This window comes from Silene latifolia, chromosome 4 (assembly GCF_048544455.1).
Source record: "Silene latifolia isolate original U9 population chromosome 4, ASM4854445v1, whole genome shotgun sequence".
In the NCBI taxonomy this organism is placed as follows: Eukaryota; Viridiplantae; Streptophyta; class Magnoliopsida; order Caryophyllales; family Caryophyllaceae; genus Silene; species Silene latifolia.
In genome coordinates, this window is record NC_133529.1 from 16412067 (window position 1) to 16431596 (window position 19530).

Genomic DNA, 19530 nt, shown 5'->3' on the forward strand with positions numbered 1-19530 from the left:
ATAGAGAACCCGTATCCGTCGATATTGGAATTTATAGAGAACCCGACAAACACCCGATGATGATAGGACACATGTATTCTTTAGTTGTCACTGTCATTATTTGGAGCTCGTTTTACGAGGTGGAATGGGCAAATCGAAAGTATTTTATTAATTTAAATGATATTTAAATTAATGTTTTTAGTGAATTCTTTCTGTTAATTTAAATGATATTTAAATTAATGTTTTTAGTAAGTTCATTTTGTTATTTTAAATGATATTTAAAATTAATGTGTTTTTTAAGTGAATTCATTATTTATTTAGTTTAAATGATATTTAAATTAAAGCTTTATTTTGAATTTATTTTCTTAAGTTTATTTTATTGAAAATAAAATAAATAATTGATTTGAAAAATCATTTTATGAGTATATTTGATTTGAAAAGTCATTTATTTTAATTTATTAATTGATTTGAAAAATCGATTTTAAAAGCGAAGAACTCGTTTTTAACCGTGTGTTTTGAGCTCGATTTTAGCTCGGTTTTTAAGCCCGTTTCCTTTGCGAATTGGCACGAATCTCGAGTACATTAACCCACCTAGACCAGTGCCCATCAACCCATGTTCGAACCCCCTCACAAGCAGCCCAAATTCTCGTCCCAAACCCCTCACAAGCAGCCCGCAACCCAATCCCGTATACCCTGTTTTGCAGCTCAATTCGCAAGCCCAAACCCGCTCCAAACACTACCAAGACCCGTACCCATTAACCCTAACCCATACCCTAGTATCCTACCCATATTATCCTAGCTTAATCACCAAGAAAACCCCAAAAACGAACCCTAGAAACCCCCCCAAAAGCTGCTGGACAGCAGCTATTTCCAGCTAGCCCGATTGCTCCTTACTCCCTTAAACCCTATTTTAAACCCTTATAAATACCACCCCTTCACCATACAATCATTCCTCTAAGTTCTCCATACATCCAACCATCACCCACAAGCTTTAAACCTCAGAAACAAACCCTAAACATCCTTCAAAAACCCTAAACAAAACCGACACACAAACTGAAACTGTTTGTGTGTCCTCTTCGAAAATCATCTCGTTCCTCCATCAAATCACCATAAAAATTCGAGTTTCTTGTTCCTAATTAACCATACAACATCCATACACACATTAGATAAAGAATCACGAGCCAAATTGCCCTTGAGAGTACACGAAATCCCTCGAAAAACAGAGTGAAATAACACTCTGTTTTCGCGGTTTACTCTTGTCTGTCCAGTTCTGTTTGTGCTCGTTTTTCGTGCCCAATAACCCAAATCGAGCAGGGGTTGCTTTAAGATCCTTGTTCTCCTCTCTTTCTAGTTTTCAAAACATCTTTCGGATCGAATTTTCGTCGTGAAACGAGGGAGATATCACTGTTTTAAAACTGCTGTCCAGAAACTTTCCAAAACGCGCGTGTGCTTTGTTCTTCGTCGACGACGGCCTCTCGAGATAAAACCTACCTTCGATTACGACCCAAGACGGTGTCAACGATACATGTAGGTTGAGGGTGCATCAAATCCCCTTCTCTTCCTTTTTTTATTTCGTTTTTTATGCCTTTTTTTATAGCTTGTTTTTGTTTGTTTTTGTTTGTTTATCGTTCGTTCTAAATTAACTATGAAACTAGTTAGTCCGAGTATGAGTTAAAGTACCACCATGAACACCCGCGTTGACTTGAGATGGGAAAAGAAACCGCTCCTTCTGTCGGTCGTACACCCCCGTCTCATTTACATATCCTCGTGTTCAAGGTAGGGCATAAATAAAACAAGTTATCTAACTTCGATCTTCGCTTTCGACCCTCTTACTGTTTCGGCCAAATCGATGGACCTTAGGACCCGTTCCATGTTAGTTTAACTTCTGATTGTTAACCTATGACGTAATTAGATGACTTTAAATCAATTTAATAATCTAATTAGACACTTTAGGTGGCTTCGACGTAAGTTATAAAATCAATCGACGGTTTCTGTAAATAATTGAATGCATCTATCTCTTTCACCTAATTTCTCGCTAGTATAAGAGTGCGTGATTAGCACCTTCTTATTGACACTCGATGAGTTAAATTAATTAGCGAATTTAACCTAATTGGACCCTTTAGGCCGTGTAGAATGCACCCTTGCGCGACAATCAATCAACATCGTTTTTAACTCGTTTTCTAACTTGTTTTCGATTCCTTTTCGCAATCATTCGATCTAACTAATGAATCTAACTTAGGAACTAGGTTGACTCTGGTTGGGCCGTGGTTGGCCGTGTGTTTGGCCGTGTATTTGGCCTCCCTATTTCGTTTGTTTTTGCATCGTTCGTTCTTTATTCGTTTTATCGCTTGTATTTAATTTATGTTTCTTTGAGTCACGTTTTGTAACCTATTTGTAATTTGTTCTCCTTTTTTGAGTCAAAACCTTTTTTGAAAACCTTGGTTTTATTTGGTTAGACGGTTGTTCCCAATGCTTGTAAGAGCGTAGTAAACCGCATGTTGTTTAAAACAACATGGCCCGGTTTATGCTAATGCATGCTTTGGTGCATAGCCCAATGTCTAATCCGATGGGATTAAGTGAGGGCACGCAATACGAGGAGGGACCCACGGCCGTGTGTCATGTAGGCCGTGAGTCACTTCCCCCATGTGCACGGTTTTCAAGGCCGTTTGGCCGTGTGTTTTGTGTCGCGTTTTGAGTCGTTTGTAGCAATTGTATTTAGATCGAGTTGTAATTTATTTATTGTTGTGTCGGCATGAAATGCCTGGTTTGTAATAGGTAGATCCCAATGGCTCCCCCATTCCCCTTTAAGCCTTGTTTGCTTTCATTTATATGTTGCTTAGATCAATCAACTCACATGCTAAAACAACTTTGACAAAGTTAGTATTCATGCATCTAAAACGACATAGAAACCGTTGTCACATGATAGGGTTTAAAACAACGCTTTGCACATCATACATCGCAGTAGCTATGACCTTGTTTGAAATCCGACACTTGACTTAGTAGAGGCCGTTATCGACGGGCGGGGTTGGGTGTCCTTATGGGCTTCCCAACACGTACCCTCACCCCTTACTCAAGATCTATGGTTTGTGGATCCGTCTAAATACCATTGGATTACGAGAGTCATTCAATTCGAGTGATATAGGGTACAAGTCTTTATCTTTAATCACTCGTAGTCGATTGGCTTTATGCTTTTCGATGAAAGGTGTAAAGTTGACTTGAACGGTTCCAAGTTCCCAAAAAACTTGGTGGCGACTCTAATTGGTCTTAATTCGATTCGAAAGAACCTCGAGTCGATTATGCGGGTGTGGATCCCTCGGACGCAGTTCCCGAGGGCCTTGTCCACAGATTTGGCGACTACTGGGGAAGAGAGGACTAGTTACACTGTGTTTCTAGGGTCTTTTCCTCCGAGGTGAAACTTGAAAAGAAAGTGTTGGAAAGTAAAACATTACTCATAGTGCTACGATTCATGCATAAACCCTTAAGGACTTGCCGGGCCGTCCAGCGTTTCTTCGTGATGCGTGGGGGCGACGTCCCACTATGCCAGGAAGTCGCACATTGCTCGCTTCCACTTCGCCTCGCGTGGTTCTTGGGAATGGGGACGATCTTCTAGGTACTTTACCTTAAGACACCTCGCTTTATAAGACCGCAAAAGGATGGAGGGCATAGACCTTCTTGTAGAAGACTTGCCGAGACTTAGAGATGTCTAGGAGCATACATCCTTATAACATGAGAATGACAATGTGCAATGTGTTTTCCCGAGTCCTTTTTCGAAAATTCCAAGTCCTTTTCAAAACCGAACTTTTGAACAACTTACTTTCAAACCTAGCATGATTTTCAAAACGCGGAATGCTGCCCAAATAGGACTAGAATTTCGGCCCAAAACAAGCTTTTATAGCGGCATGTCGCCCATTTCAAATCTCATTTTTTCAAATCGATCATTCGTTTTTCAAAATCAATCCAAAATGTTTCTCGAACCTCAACCAAGCATGAAATGCGTCGAGTCGTGTCCGGGTCATGGCCGTGTTAGGCCGGGTTTGTTTCAAGAGTCTAGAACACGACCTTGTTGGGTCACCCAAACTCACCTCTTGGGCTTTGAGTCATGTTGGTCGACCTTTTGGTCTAGAATAGTCCACAAAAAACGTCCAAGCTAGGCCTTATGGACGTTTCACTCGAACCCATGGGTTATGTTAGCCCAATCACGGGTTTAGTCACACCAAGTCCAGTTTAGAATCGAGTTATGACAGTTTGAGTCATGTCGTTTTGTCGAGTCTAAAATGAACCAATGTCTAAATCAAACCGTGAGTTGAACCTTTGGTTAGTCAATCTCAAGTCGAGTCTTTGTTCAAGTCAAGTTAGGGTCGTGTCCTTAAGTGTGCAGGGGCTCTTACTTTAAATATTGACTCAGTACGGGGTTTTCTTGTAGAAAGGCCGCCCAAAACCCGACGTCAAGCAATGGAAGATGCTATCAACAAGCTCACGGAGGCCGTGAACCTCATGATGACCCGAATGGATGTGATCGAGTCTAAGTTGGTTGAAGATTCCTCTTCATCTACTCCACCTCTGACTGATTTGGAGAAACGGTTCAAGTTCATCGAAGACCGTTTGAAACTCTCCCAGGGAAAGAACATTCACTATGAGAATGCTAGGGCCTATGCCCCGGTGCAGGATAAGTTGCCCACGAACATGGTACTCACTGACATCCCAAAGTTTAAGGGCACAGAAGATCCGGTCCACCATGTTAAGGCCTATAAAGGGTACTTAGCACTGAAGGGAGTACCTGCTGACATGCTCTCTGAAATTTTCGCCCAATCTCTGGGTGAACACCCAAAGGCTTGGTTCTACAATCTTGACCTTAAGAACTTCCCCACTTTCGAAGATATTACGGTGGAGTTCTGTAAGCACTATGCTGACAATGTCGAGATTCAAACCAACATAAGAACTTTGGAAGTGATGACACAGAAAGATAAAGAAGGCTTTACTGAATTCCTTGCAAGATGGCGCGCTGAAAGCGTGAAGTTAGCTAAGAAGCCTGACGAAGTTGAAATGGTAGATAAGTTTGTAAAGAATCTACGACATTGTTTATCGCAATGCTCGAAATACCAGAATTTTGGCTCTTTCAAAGAATTGATAAGGATCGGGATAAAGGTAGAGGACGATGTCCGAATTCTTTCAAGCCGAGAAGCCAAAGGGATACCAAGGGGCTTCGTCATCTAAAGCAAAGCGCCCATGACGGCCCACTTTGTTGAAACTGTCAATCTCCTAGATGGACAGTCAAAAAGGCCTCCGCGCCAAGCTCCGAGGGTATTCACTGATATCGGGTGCACTTACGCCTATGCTCTCCAAAGGCTCATGGCCCAAGGAAAGTTGAAGCCCATTGGTCCAACTCCGGACCCTCCTGCTGATCAACAAGGCAAATGGTTTAAACCGAATGCCTACCGTGCCTTTCATCAAGGGAAGGGACACGATACTGAAAGGTGTTATCGACTGAAACACGAAATTCAAGACATGATTGAGAACGGAACGCTCCCAATCCCAGCCATAAAACCTAATAACATCACCAATCCATTTGGCGATCACTCCAACTTTGTTTCTGTCGAAGACAATGTCGATTACTCCCATCTTATCCGCCCATGTCACTTGAAAGGGGTGTTTATCGGGAAAATATTTTTGGATTGCTCTGAATTCTTGCCAAACCCGAAGAATGAAATTCAAGTCGGGAGTCTTGCTCTAGAATGTACTCTCATTAACGAAGTTAATAAAAGACAATTCGATTCACCAACCTTCATCAGTGGCGTAGATCCTCAGAGGACTACCTCGGGATGGAGGCGGACCATCAAAGGGATCAAGGATCGAGCCGAGCATCTAAGGCGTGGTGACCAAGAGAAAGCTCATGACCAGATTTGAAATTATGAGTCGGGATCTGTTTTCTTATTTTAGTCGAGTCGAGTCTAGGACTTTCCTTTTTTGAATTTAAGTCGTTTGTTCCGCGATGTCCTAGGGTGTGTCCTAGGAATCGTTCCTTCGAGTCTTTTAAGCATTTGTCATCCCAATAAAAGTTGCAGTTTCGTTTCCAAATATGTCTTGTTTCCAATCCTCAATCATTCCGAAACATGATAAAACGCACAACACACTCAAAGGAATCCCTGGGGTAGAAATATGTCCTGCTTCAAAATGTAAGGTACACTAGGATCCCGTGTTTGATTCCTTTACCTATTCCATGTCTGGTGGTAGAAAACCTCCATCTGAACCAATGTTTGTGACAAGCTTTTAGATGATTCTATGACAAACCCGGACTAGCTCCTTGTTTCCCCTATCGATGATGGAAGGCAAGCCTTTTCAAAATCATCCCATCTCGAAGAGAGAAGATATCAACCCGTCCTAACAAGGAATTGTTAGTTCTTACCCAAATTAGTTGGCGAAGCCCAGTTTTCAAGGTGTATCCATTTGTGACTAAGAGAATGAATAGAAGATCATTTTCAAAGAGAAAAAAAAGATGAAAAAGAATGAAAAAATGAGAAAAACAGAAAAATTGGAAAAAATGAAAAAAAAAAGAAAAATGAAAAAAGATGAAAGAAAAAGGAAAAAAGAAAAGAAGATGTTGAAGTTATTGCGGAATGCTTTTTGGTTGAATGTCGAAGTTACGAAAGCCAGAATTCAAGTCAAGTACCCATAGTTGAGGTTCAATGGGCGAAGCCCAAAAGCGTAAGTAATGACCTCTTTACCCTCTAAGTCCTTCCTGAGACGGTTACAAGGGGATAGTCAGGAATTTTGAGAATCATTCCGCTTGTGCTGTTACACCCAGCCTTTAGGGTCCAGATATGGAGATTTGAACCCACATTGTTTTCCAACCCATTTTGCACTCGTGGTTCATCAAACCCGAGACACCCATTCCAACCACATCAGCAGCCATAGCCCTTGGCCTTAGCACCACAAAACAAACCTTCAGAATGATGGTTAACTATTCCAACTTTTTTTTACCAAGCTCCACATCCCAAAAGATCCAAGCCTTTTACACCTAACCCCAGACACGGGATTTAACGGTACCTTACAGGCTAGAATGGGATACGACATGATACCATAGGTGAAACCTTCGAGTGTGTACACACAATCAAAATTCCAAGTTTATGCACCTTGATCGAACTACGTCGGATTTGATTTCGCTCCACGCGAATACGTAGGCAGTCCTTCAAAATAAGGGATTCAATCCACTCATCAACCAAGTTGTCATCTTGTCGGTTTCTTACGGGTCTTAACCAAGTCCAAATAAAGCCACCTTTGTTTGAGTCGGTCTTAGCACTCGATGTAGGCTAGGATAAGGATATAGGTTCAGATGAATAGTATTAAGTCTCAGAATGAGCTTTATCGAACAGTTTAGGCAAAGATGCCGAGTCATATAGATGTAGGTTTGTGTTGAGAACAGAAAATATGAAAAACCCGCTGAAAAGAAAGAAGGCGTGGAAGAAAAAATAATAAAAGCCCGCTGAAAAGAAAGAAGGCGGTGGCAAGAAATGACGAAACTCGCTGAAAAGAAAGGAGGCGAGGAGAAGAGTGACAGAATGTTCCCAACAAGAGTGATGTGTGATGTCTAAGTATTCTTGTAAAATTAGTCTGTGTTTAGGGTCTGGGCGAAGCCAACGTTGTTGCTCCGTGAGTTTAATCCACCCTGTCAATGCCAAGTGATCTTGATTCCCATGTGCCCTCGGGAGCACGCCCATGCCATGCGATATCTCCGTCCCAAGTTCGACGACCTTGTGATTCCCATTTGTCATCTTTTGGCGCCAGAATGGCCAATTTACATTTCTACCCCTAACAAGTCAATATTTGAATTAAAACCCGTGCACACTTACGGTTTTATTTTCTTTTTTTGTTTTGCGGTAGCGGGCTACGCCCACGTTGTTTACCGGTCGTATAGAATGTCTGAGTCACATTTCATGCTCACCCATCAAGGTTCAATTTCAAAAACTTTCAAAATTTCAAAAACTTTTTGGGTCGACGACCCAGCATCCAAGTGTTTCATTTCAAATTCAAAATTTGGGTCGATGACCCAGTCTTTCAAATTCAATTTTCGGGTCGATGACCCAATCACTCAAAATTTTCAAATTCAATTTTCGGGTCGATGGCCCAATTATTCAAAATTATCAAATTCAACTTTCGGGTCGATGACCCAGTACTTCAAAATGATCCAATTTCAAGATCGATGATCCAAATGTGCTTATGTGATGATTATTGCAAGTGCGTTTTGTGTTTCAATTATAGCAGGATATGCTTCAACTGGGGACTCTAAAGTCTTCGACTTTAGAGCCATTAAATCGGGGCTCGGGCCGTTGGCTTCGAGAGACCATTATCAAGATGCAAAGGATGACATCCACCAAGAATTCAATTCAATACAAGAGTATGAAATGGAAGAATTCCGTAGGTGAAAGCAAATGATGAAAGCGGCGGCAACCTCCTTGGAAAGTCCCGTCCCATTTGGACAAGCGCCGGCGAGATGATAAATTTTGGGCCAATGTCATGAGATGATGAATTTTGGACATACGCCGTGAGATGATAAACTTTGGGCATGAGTCGGCGATTCCGAACTACGACGCGGGTTTGATTACGTCGAAACGGATACGTAGGCGCCTAAGGATAAGGCTCAACCCACCATTTATGCAATTTATGGGTCGATGACCAACGACGATAATTTGACACAACAGAAGCAAGAGCCAATCCCCAACGAAGTTTTAGGTATGATCTCTTCTTATGGCTGGCGAGCTTATATACGCAAGTCTAATGGACTATAAACGACCGAAGAATCCTCGGGTCGAAAGGGACTGGGGTATACTTTGACTTTCGCCTTGTCAAGCCTCGGTCAAAGTGGGGGCTCTGTAGATACCCGTATCCGTCGATATTGGAATTTATAGAGAACCCGACAAACACCCGATGATGATAGGACACATGTATTCTTTAGTTGTCCTTGTCATTATTTGGAGCTCGTTTTACGAGGTGGAAACGGGCGCCGTCGACGAAGTATTTTATTAATTTAAATGATATTTAAATTAATGTTTTTAGTGAATTCTTTCTGTTAATTTAAATGATATTTAAATTAATGTTTTTAGTAAGTTCATTTTGTTATTTTAAATGATATTTAAAATTAATGTGTTTTTTAAGTGAATTCATTATTTATTTAGTTTAAATGATATTTAAATTAAAGCTTTATTTTGAATTTATTTTCTTAAGTTTATTTTATTGAAAATAAAATAAATAATTGATTTGAAAAATCATTTTATGAGTATATTTGATTTGAAAAGTCATTTATTTTAATTTATTAATTGATTTGAAAAATCGATTTTAAAAGCGAAGAACTCGTTTTTAACCGTGTGTTTTGAGCTCGATTTTAGCTCGGTTTTTAAGCCCGTTTCCTTTGCGAATTGGCACGAATCTCGAGTACATTAACCCACCTAGACCAGTACCCATCAACCCATGTTCGAACCCCCTCACAAGCAGCCCAAATTCTCGTCCCAAACCCCTCACAAGCAGCCCGCAACCCAATCCCGTATACCCTGTTTTGCAGCTCAATTCGCAAGCCCAAACCCGCTCCAAACACTACCAAGACCCGTACCCATTAACCCTAACCCATACCCTAGTATCCTACCCATATTATCCTAGCTTAATCACCAAGAAAACCCCAAAAACGGAACCCTAGAAACCCCCCCAAAAGCTGCTGGGACAGCAGCTATTTCCAGCTAGCCCGATTGCTCCTTACTCCCTTAAACCCTATTTTAAACCCTTATAAATACCACCCCTTCACCATACAATCATTCCTCTAAGTTCTCCATACATCCAACCATCACCCACAAGCTTTAAACCTCAGAAACAAACCCTAAACATCCTTCAAAAACCCTAAACAAAACCGACACACAAACTGAAACTGTTTGTGTGTCCTCTTCGAAAAATCATCTCGTTCCTCCATCAAATCACCATAAAAATTCGAGTTTCTTGTTCCTAATTAACCATACAACATCCATACACACATTAGATAAAGAATCACGAGCCAAATTGCCCTTGAGAGTACACGAAATCCCTCGAAAAACAGAGTGAAATAACACTCTGTTTTCGCGGTTTACTCTTGTCTGTCCAGTTCTGTTTGTGCTCGTTTTTCGTGCCCAATAACCCAAATCGAGCAGGGGTTGCTTTAAGATCCTTGTTCTCCTCTCTTTCTAGTTTTCAAAACATCTTTCGGATCGAATTTTCGTCGTGAAACGAGGGAGATATCACTGTTTTAAAACTGCTGTCCAGAAACTTTCCAAAACGCGCGTGTGCTTTGTTCTTCGTCGACGACGGCCTCTCGAGATAAAACCTACCTTCGATTACGACCCAAGACGGTGTCAACGATACATGTAGGTTGAGGGTGCATCAAATCCCCTTCTCTTCCTTTTTTTATTTCGTTTTTTATGCCTTTTTTTATAGCTTGTTTTTGTTTGTTTTTGTTTGTTTATCGTTCGTTCTAAATTAACTATGAAACTAGTTAGTCCGAGTATGAGTTAAAGTACCACCATGAACACCCGCGTTGACTTGAGATGGGAAAAGAAACCGCTCCTTCTGTCGGTCGTACACCCCTGTCTCATTTACATATCCTCGTGTTCAAGGTAGGGCATAAATAAAACAAGTTTCTAACTTCGATCTTCGCTTTCGACCCTCTTACTGTTTCGGCCAAATCGATGGACCTTAGGACCCGTTGCATGTTAGTTTAACTTCTGATTGTTAACCTATGACGTAATTAGATGACTTTAAATCAATTTAATAATCTAATTAGACACTTTAGGTGGCTTCGACGTAAGTTATAAAATCAATCGACGGTTTCTGTAAATAATTGAATGCATCTATCTCTTTCACCTAATTTCTCGCTAGTATAAGAGTGCGTGATTAGCACCTTCTTATTGACACTCGATGAGTTAAATTAATTAGCGAATTTAACCTAATTGGACCCTTTAGGCCGTGTAGAATGCACCCTTGCGCGACAATCAATCAACATCGTTTTTAACTCGTTTTCTAACTTGTTTTCGATTCCTTTTCGCAATCATTCGATCTAACTAATGAATCTAACTTAGGAACTAGGTTGACTCTGGTTGGGCCGTGGTTGGCCGTGTGTTTGGCCGTGTATTTGGCCTCCCTATTTCGTTTGTTTTTGCATCGTTCGTTCTTTATTCGTTTTATCGCTTGTATTTAATTTATGTTTCTTTGAGTCACGTTTTGTAACCTATTTGTAATTTGTTCTCCTTTTTTGAGTCAAAACCTTTTTTGAAAACCTTGGTTTTATTTGGTTAGACGGTTGTTCCCAATGCTTGTAAGAGCGTAGTAAACCGCATGTTGTTTAAAACAACATGGCCCGGTTTATGCTAATGCATGCTTTGGTGCATAGCCCAATGTCTAATCCGATGGGATTAAGTGAGGGCACGCAATACGAGGAGGGACCCACGGCCGTGTGTCATGTAGGCCGTGAGTCACTTCCCCCATGTGCACGGTTTTCAAGGCCGTTTGGCCGTGTGTTTTGTGTCGCGTTTTGAGTCGTTTGTAGCAATTGTATTTAGATCGAGTTGTAATTTATTTATTGTTGTGTCGGCATGAAATGCCTGGTTTGTAATAGGTAGATCCCAATGGCTCCCCCATTCCCCTTTAAGCCTTGTTTGCTTTCATTTATATGTTGCTTAGATCAATCAACTCACATGCTAAAACAACTTTGACAAAGTTAGTATTCATGCATCTAAAACGACATAGAAACTGTTGTCACATGATAGGGTTTAAAACAACGCTTTGCACATCATACATCGCAGTAGCTATGACCTTGTTTGAAATCCGACACTTGACTTAGTAGAGGCCGTTATCGACGGGCGGGGTTGGGTGTCCTTATGGGCTTCCCAACACGTACCCTCACCCCTTACTCAAGATCTATGGTTTGTGGATCCGTCTAAATACCATTGGATTACGAGAGTCATTCAATTCGAGTGATATAGGGTACAAGTCTTTATCTTTAATCACTCGTAGTCGATTGGCTTTATGCTTTTCGATGAAAGGTGTAAAGTTGACTTGAACGGTTCCAAGTTCCCAAAAAACTTGGTGGCGACTCTAATTGGTCTTAATTCGATTCGAAAGAACCTCGAGTCGATTATGCCGGTGTGGATCCCTCGGACGCAGTTCCCGAGGGCCTTGTCCACAAAAATATATCTCCCGGTTCAGGTATAATTTTCGTGTTCACATTTCCTGCCTAGCTTGATATGAAATTACATGTATGATACTTGCCATTACGTGAATAAATGCAATATATGATTTCTTCAAAATTACGTGCTAAAGTACTGATCTATTTTCCCATATCTTTACCAAGTAGAATCTTCAATACTTGTTTTTACATACTGCATTTTATTTAAAACAAATCTTGAAGATTGGGGGCTACCCCCACCAACATTTAACTAATACCCAACTGATATCCAAAATTCAGTTGCAAAACAGCCTTATAATATCGAGCTCAACATAACATACAAACTGGAAAATCTATTCTGGATCAGATGACATAAATGGGTCATAAGCCCTCCAGACAGGCAAGGGACATAAGCCCTCCAGACAGGCAACAACCCCACCCATAACACATTAAACTGGCCAGATCCAGCACAAAAACTGGCCTGATCCAGTCGAATAACTGGCCAGATCCAGTAGACAGTCAACATCACCTTTTCAAAACACAAGAAGAAAATTTGACCAAATATTTATTCATCCAAAATAAATGGCCTTACCACACATCCATTCCAGGGACATCCCCCCTGGATGGGTAAAAAAAAAATGTTTCTAAATATTCATTCCAGGGACATTCCCCCTGGATAGACCAAAACCTAAAAGAAAAACAAAACTAAGTTATTTTTGAGCCAGTAACCGACTCACAACCATCCGCCATTTCCTGGTCACCAGACTTTGCCTTGGAAGGAGGAGAATCCACTTCTTCTTCTTGACCCATACTGGCCAAATCAGGATGCGAGCGTCCAAAGCCATCTCATCCCGGTCCGGATTCCAATTAGCCCGGTCAGATTCTGGATCCCTCATAGCGTCAACCGGCCTTTCCGAAGAAGTATTGAGCAAAGCATCAACCAACCTCGCCTCCACAATTCCTTTTCAAAGAAGCAAGCTCCTCATTCTTTCTCAATCGATCCGCATTGCTCGCTTCTCAGCCTCCAACTCCTGCCTGACAGCCTTCTCAGCATTTTTCGCAGCCACCTCACAAACTATAGCAGCCCTGGTTGACTCCCTAGCTGTCCCCAACTGAGATTGAAGTACTACTTCATTACCCCTGGATGTGTGCAGGTCACGATTAAGTTTATCCAGTTTTTCCTCCAAACTAGAAACCCTGGCCTGGGCGTCCCTAAGCTGACAAGCAGAGCCAACCCGAGCATCCAATCCCTACATATATACAAAATCGTCGACCCAAATACAAGGCAAAACAAAAAGCACATGAACAATTAAAAATATCCCTTTACAACTAACCTCCCTAGCCTGGGAAGCAAGTTCAGCAGCCCTTGTTACAAGAGAAGTCAGAATAGAAACCACTCTGGTAGACGACTCAAGGGTACTAGCAGACAATAGCTGGTCGCTCATCTTTGCAGAAAACTCATCTATCCGTGCCCGGGCATCATCCATGTCATCAATCCTAGCAGGCACTTGCCTTATACTCCCGATTGGTCGAGCCGGGATAGGTGTTCTCTCCTTCCTCCTCTTCCAGGATAACATCTTCCCTCTTTCTTTTTTGAGCCTGGACGATCTCCGGTGACATTACCCTGGGTGGATCTTGAGGAGGCTGAACATCAGAAACCAGGATATCAAGCGTTTTGTCACTCCCACTAGCCTCCTGGCTCTTGGACTGTTCAGCAATCCTAGCCACCCCAGCCTTCAAATCCTTTGCAGAAAAGCTGGCCAGCCTAGCAGAAGACCTAAATACTGAATATATAAAAAATATACGTGAGTATCAAACAAAGAACGACAGGAAGATAACGGCCAACATAAAAGCATACAGAAGAAGTACAGGAAAGAGCAGTAGAACTAGGCTTGCCTTTGGGTACTCTGACCCCAGTCAGCTTGGTCTTCATATACCGGGCAACAACTCCCTGCCCAAACTAGCTGGCCAGGTCCTCTCCTCCTCAGGAATAGCAAGGAAAGCCTCTATCCTGGAAACAACCTCCTCATCAAGAGGATCACAACTCTAATCAGGAGCTGCAAAAACCGTCAAAGTTACACAGGTAAGAATCAGAATCCATTAATTTCATATAATATATATTGCAAAATAAAAAGTACAAGGAACCTACCACTCTCCAAGGGAGGATATCTCAGATAATCAAAGCCTGATCCCAAAGTCTCAGTCCGGACAAACAGGAAAGTCTTTGCCCAATTTTTATCATCTCCAGAGTCCAGGTTAGTAATTAATGGAGACATTTTCGATTTTAGTCTCAAATTAAAGCGACCATCAACAGGATTTTTCATATGATATACTGCCTTGATATCATTAATAGTAATTACAAGATTATGTTTAGCACATAAATTTTCAATAGAATGGACAAGTTTCCAAACCATTGGCATAATTTGAAAAGGTGACACCTCCATAGCACGAATGGTGTCAATCATTAAGGGAGTAAAAGGTAACTTACAGCCTGCTTTGAACGCCCATTCAAAAATACAGAACCAGCCAGGTGATACCGGTTAGCTCGACCGGACAAGACTCGGGGATCCATACCTCGGTAGATTCGGGAATTATTTTCTTCTCCCTTAGAATCTTGTCATAGTTTGTTTTTAGTAAGTTTTCCTCGGGGAAAGAAGAATCCAGAGATTGAAGAGCAAAAAATGTAATCCTGATACTTGAAAGCCACAGCACGAGCAGGAGGATCAATTTCCCTCACCTCTTCCTCTTGGATGTCTGTGGGTTCAGGCTCAGCAGCAGCAGCTCTCTGGGATGCAGGACGTTTCTTGGCTCCCATGTCTCTGAATGTTCAATTTATTGTGATGAAATTGAAATTATTGAGAAAGTATAAATTAGCAGAACAAGATTCCTGGGAAATAGAGGAGAATTTCAGAAGAATATTTAGCAAAGAAAGTGGAGGAAATTTGGTAAAGAACAACCCCGCATCAAATATCGTATTTATAGGAGATGTATAACGGCATAAAAAACCTAGGAATTGCAAAACTGTCAGCATGACATCACTTAGCCGTTGCAGTGTTCAACGGTAAGTAGGAGTCTAAGAGTCACTGAATAAATATGACTCTTCTTATTGTTTAACCCGGTAAAGTTGACATCTCACCCCCTGGCCGGATCCAGCATGGGTAAAATGTCAAGGGGCAATTGTTAGGCCCATTTAGCTGGTTCGATCATAGCCTAGCCCGACCCTACTAGGTCGATTAAGGCAACCTAGGACCGGACAAGTCTTACTACTATAAAGCCGTTAAAGAACATCACAACAAGAAGGCTACTAAATCCTGGCAGAAAGGCTTGATGGTAAGCACGGAATAGCCTGGTAATACTCCTAGACAGTGAATTGAGTTGAAAACAAAGGCTAACGATTACAACAAGATTAATGATCATGTCCTATTATCAAGGAAGACCAAGTCTAATCACGAAGCTATATTACCAATGAACCTGGACATACAAGAGGAGGATGAGTTGCTGAAATATTCAAAGGAGAACAAGTCAACCGAGTTAATAGGGAGTGTGCCCTATTAATCCGGTAACAGCTCCAACAAAAGAGGGGAACGTTGAAGATGAATCCAACGTTATCATTTGAGAACTATAAATAGCAGAATCTAAACAATTGTAAAGGCATTCAATCTAAGTCGATTATTTGATACTTTATCTCTTTTTACTCCTGAATATTCAGATATACATATAATATTGTACTCGGCTTATCAAGATAATAAAACTGTTATTCCTTATACTTAATTCTTCCTTTGTTATTCACTCATATTATTCCAAACATATAGAACTAGATACCCAAATTACTCTTTAATAAAGCCGGACCCATTCGGGAAAATCCCGCTAAAACAAAGACGATATCCGTTTATTTTCTGGTAAGTGAAATCCAGTGGATGCCCCTACACGGTCACAACATGATTTGCAAAATTGGATCAGTTGAATTGGAGACCTCTGCTGGAGAAAGGTTCAAAGTTAATGGCCAATATGTGAAACATTATCACGGTGCAGACGATTTCGTTGGGCAGGTCGAAGTACTATACTTTGACCCAATTTTAGAAGCTGCAAACTGAGGTAAAAGGATCGTGCGGGGCCTCTTAAACCAGCGCTAACCGGGAGGCAACCCGGCTTGTAAATCTTTGTAATTAGGATTTTAATGGTTTTATTTCTTTTGTTTTGCATTAGAAGCTTTAGTTATTTCCTTTTAATAAGCAATTCCTTGGTTTGAAAAAAATGTGCGCCTTTGAGAGTTTTTGCAGGATTTTATTTTTTGCAAAGTGCGTAAGATTTTTCACTGAATATTCATGAGAAAAGAACGGGAAATTGAAGTGGCAAAATGAATTTTTGACGATTTTAAGTTTAATTGCCAGCGTTTATCGATCGATTAAGTCGCTTTCGATCGATCCGAGGATGAGAAAGCTGGTTATGCAAGTAAGGGATAGTGGTCGATCGACGGGTCATGTAGTCGATCGACCACCACGCTGACAACCGAGAGCTGCATTAGGAGACCCTGGTCGATCGACAAGGTCGAGTGGTCGATCGACCACAAGTAGCGCTTAATTCAAGACGCAATTTAATAGGGAAGTTTACTTCATTCTTCACTCATTCTTCCACTTTCATAAAATCAGAAAATCATAGCAAAACCCTATTTTCTTCCCCTTTTTCGCGTTTTCCCTGCAAATCTCCTCTTGTTCTCGAATTTTCTTGCTTTAATCTTCAAGTTATCGTCAAAGGTATGTCTCTAATCTTATTTCCATCCTTTTTATTCGATTTTTACTGAAGTTTCATGCCCAAATTTCGAACATTGTTACATTGAGACGGAAAAATCGAATTGGGGCAAATCAATTTAGGGCTAGTTTCTTGTCGATTTTTATGCTTTAATTGCTTTTTCTACTTTAATTGCTTTTTCTACTCTTTTCCCTTGATTTTCGAAACAAATTAGCAACTAGGAGGTGTTTAATGCAATTTTCCCCCAAATTTTCGAACCCTAATTCGGTTTCCAACTTCTGATTGTTGGTTAGGGTTTCATAAATCGACATTGTTAATGGTTATGGGAATTTAGTTGTTAATTTTGTTCATTTTGTAGGAAGCGAAGATGACAAAAGGAAAGCGAAGATATGTACGAAGGGCAGTCCAGTCAGGGAGCTGCGCAAGCGGCCTGGGGTCCGCCATTGATGATCGAGGCAACTACGGATAGTCTACCTGACTATCCGCAGGTTATTTTTTCCACTCCTACTCGGCGAGCAAAATTCGCTCTTTTTGTCGCGAAAATGAAAGTGACGGCCACTCGATTTCTCACAAACCTACTTTAGAGAAATTAGGCTGTTTTGAGTCAGTTGTGTCCCTGCTAAATGGGACAGGAATGTCGGGTCTTGTGGACATGGCTGAGTTCACGTATTACATTTTGACCCTCGAGTTCTTTTCGTCTTATGCTTTTGACTCGGCCTCTTTTGAGGAAAATAAGAATAATGCTTGCATTTCTTTTCGGCTATTCAATGTCACTTACTCCCTGACATTAGCCGACTTTGCTGGTTTTTTGGGTCTTTATTTCAAGGGTAAAACCTCGGAAACCTCTGATGTTCACCGAGTCATGTGGTCCTGTATTAGTGACTGGAACGGGCCTAAGAGGACGGGCACTTCCGTCCACTTGCCCCCTTTTCGTTATTTTCTACGGCTACTGTGTAATACCATTTTCGGCCGTAAGGAGTCGAATAATGTGAATACTATTGAACTGTCTATTTTGGCGGGCTATCTGAACATTGAAAGTCGGGTAGCCCGTATCTATAACATCGCTTATTTTACTGCCGCTCACTTTCAGACTATAAGTGAGGGCACTTTGACCACTATTGCTTGTGGTGGGTTGGTGACGCGTATCGCCAACCGTCTAGTTCTACTTTTCCCTCGAGAGGAGGCCCCTCTTGACCCCGACGCCCGCTTCATGGACCTTGACTATGCCAAGTCCGTGAAATGGGTTGATTCGAGGGGTCGATGGAAGATTGACTCTTTCATCTGCGACCACATCCCTCTCCTTGGCCTCCTTCCTATCCTGCCCCTTACCACTGTTTCGGGGGCAGCTCGCCCGCCCTTGCCTAGCTACAGGCTCCCTATTAGGGCGGGCACCGCTACTGCTACCACCTCGAGGAGAGCTCGTGCCTCCTCTTCACAGGCACCCTTTTCCTCCACTCCTGCTCCTACCGGCTTCCCGGCCACTTTCCGTCCCCCTCCACCTACTGTTATCCCTGCAGTCATGGACCAAAGGGCGATGTCACATGTGCTAAGTGACTTGTGCAGGAGCTTTGATCAGCACAGACTAGACACGGCCCTGGCCCTGTACCCAGTCTACGAGGAGTACGCTCGGACGGGGATGCTCTGCATGGACTCACCCGTCTTTCTTTGTTCCCTCGGTGGGCGGTTACCCTCACTGCCCCAGGAGACCTCCTCCCACGACTACACACGCGCCCGCTGCTGAGGCGGAGGAGGAGGAGAGCGACTCGGGGTCCGGAGAGTCTAGTGGTTCCGAGTACGACGGTGGCGATTAGATGCTTGTGACCTCCCCGTTTTTGGCTGGTTTTGGGAGGTCGTCTTTTGTGAGTTTCCTATCCTTCTTTATTGGTTTCCCTTTTATTTTGTTGTGCTTTTATTCTTCCCTATTTCTGCTGGTGATTTGCTGCTGAGCACAATGGGGGCATTGTGCGTTTTGGTTTGGGGAGGGTATTTGCATATGTCTTTTGCATCTGCATTTGTTTTTTATTGCATTTCAGTCACACGTTTCGCATTTTAGCTTGCATTTGTGTTATTTCAAAAAAAAAAAAAAAAAAAAAAAACAAAGAAAAAAATCGAAAAATTCAAAAAAATCAAAAATATCACGTTTACTTTTGCATATAGTTGAGTCGGATTGGAGTTTATTAATGATGACATTGCACTATTAGTCAAATATATGCCATTCCTTGCCTTTTCACAACTGCTTAGCGAGAATTAAAAGTGATTTCTCAAATTTTATTGTGGAATTTACTTCGGGTTATTAGACTTGACTCATTACTTTTGGCAAACTACTTATACTTTCTGAGATATAGAGCCTATAACTGGTGACATTCATGACCGGTTAACTTAGGATTGAGAGTAGTACTCCCGTCATTTCATGTTTTGCACGTGTATGAGTTTTGATTGCTTATTGCCTATACGCATTGGTTTGTGGTCGGTATTACATGTTTTGAGAACTATTGCATCTTCCCCTTTCTCATTTTTGCCCCATTTAACTCCACTATAAGCCATATCTGCCAGTTGCCCTTAACTATATCCCATACTTAGCCTACCATTATGCCAAGCTAGGTAGTAGTAGAGGAATTTGTCAAATT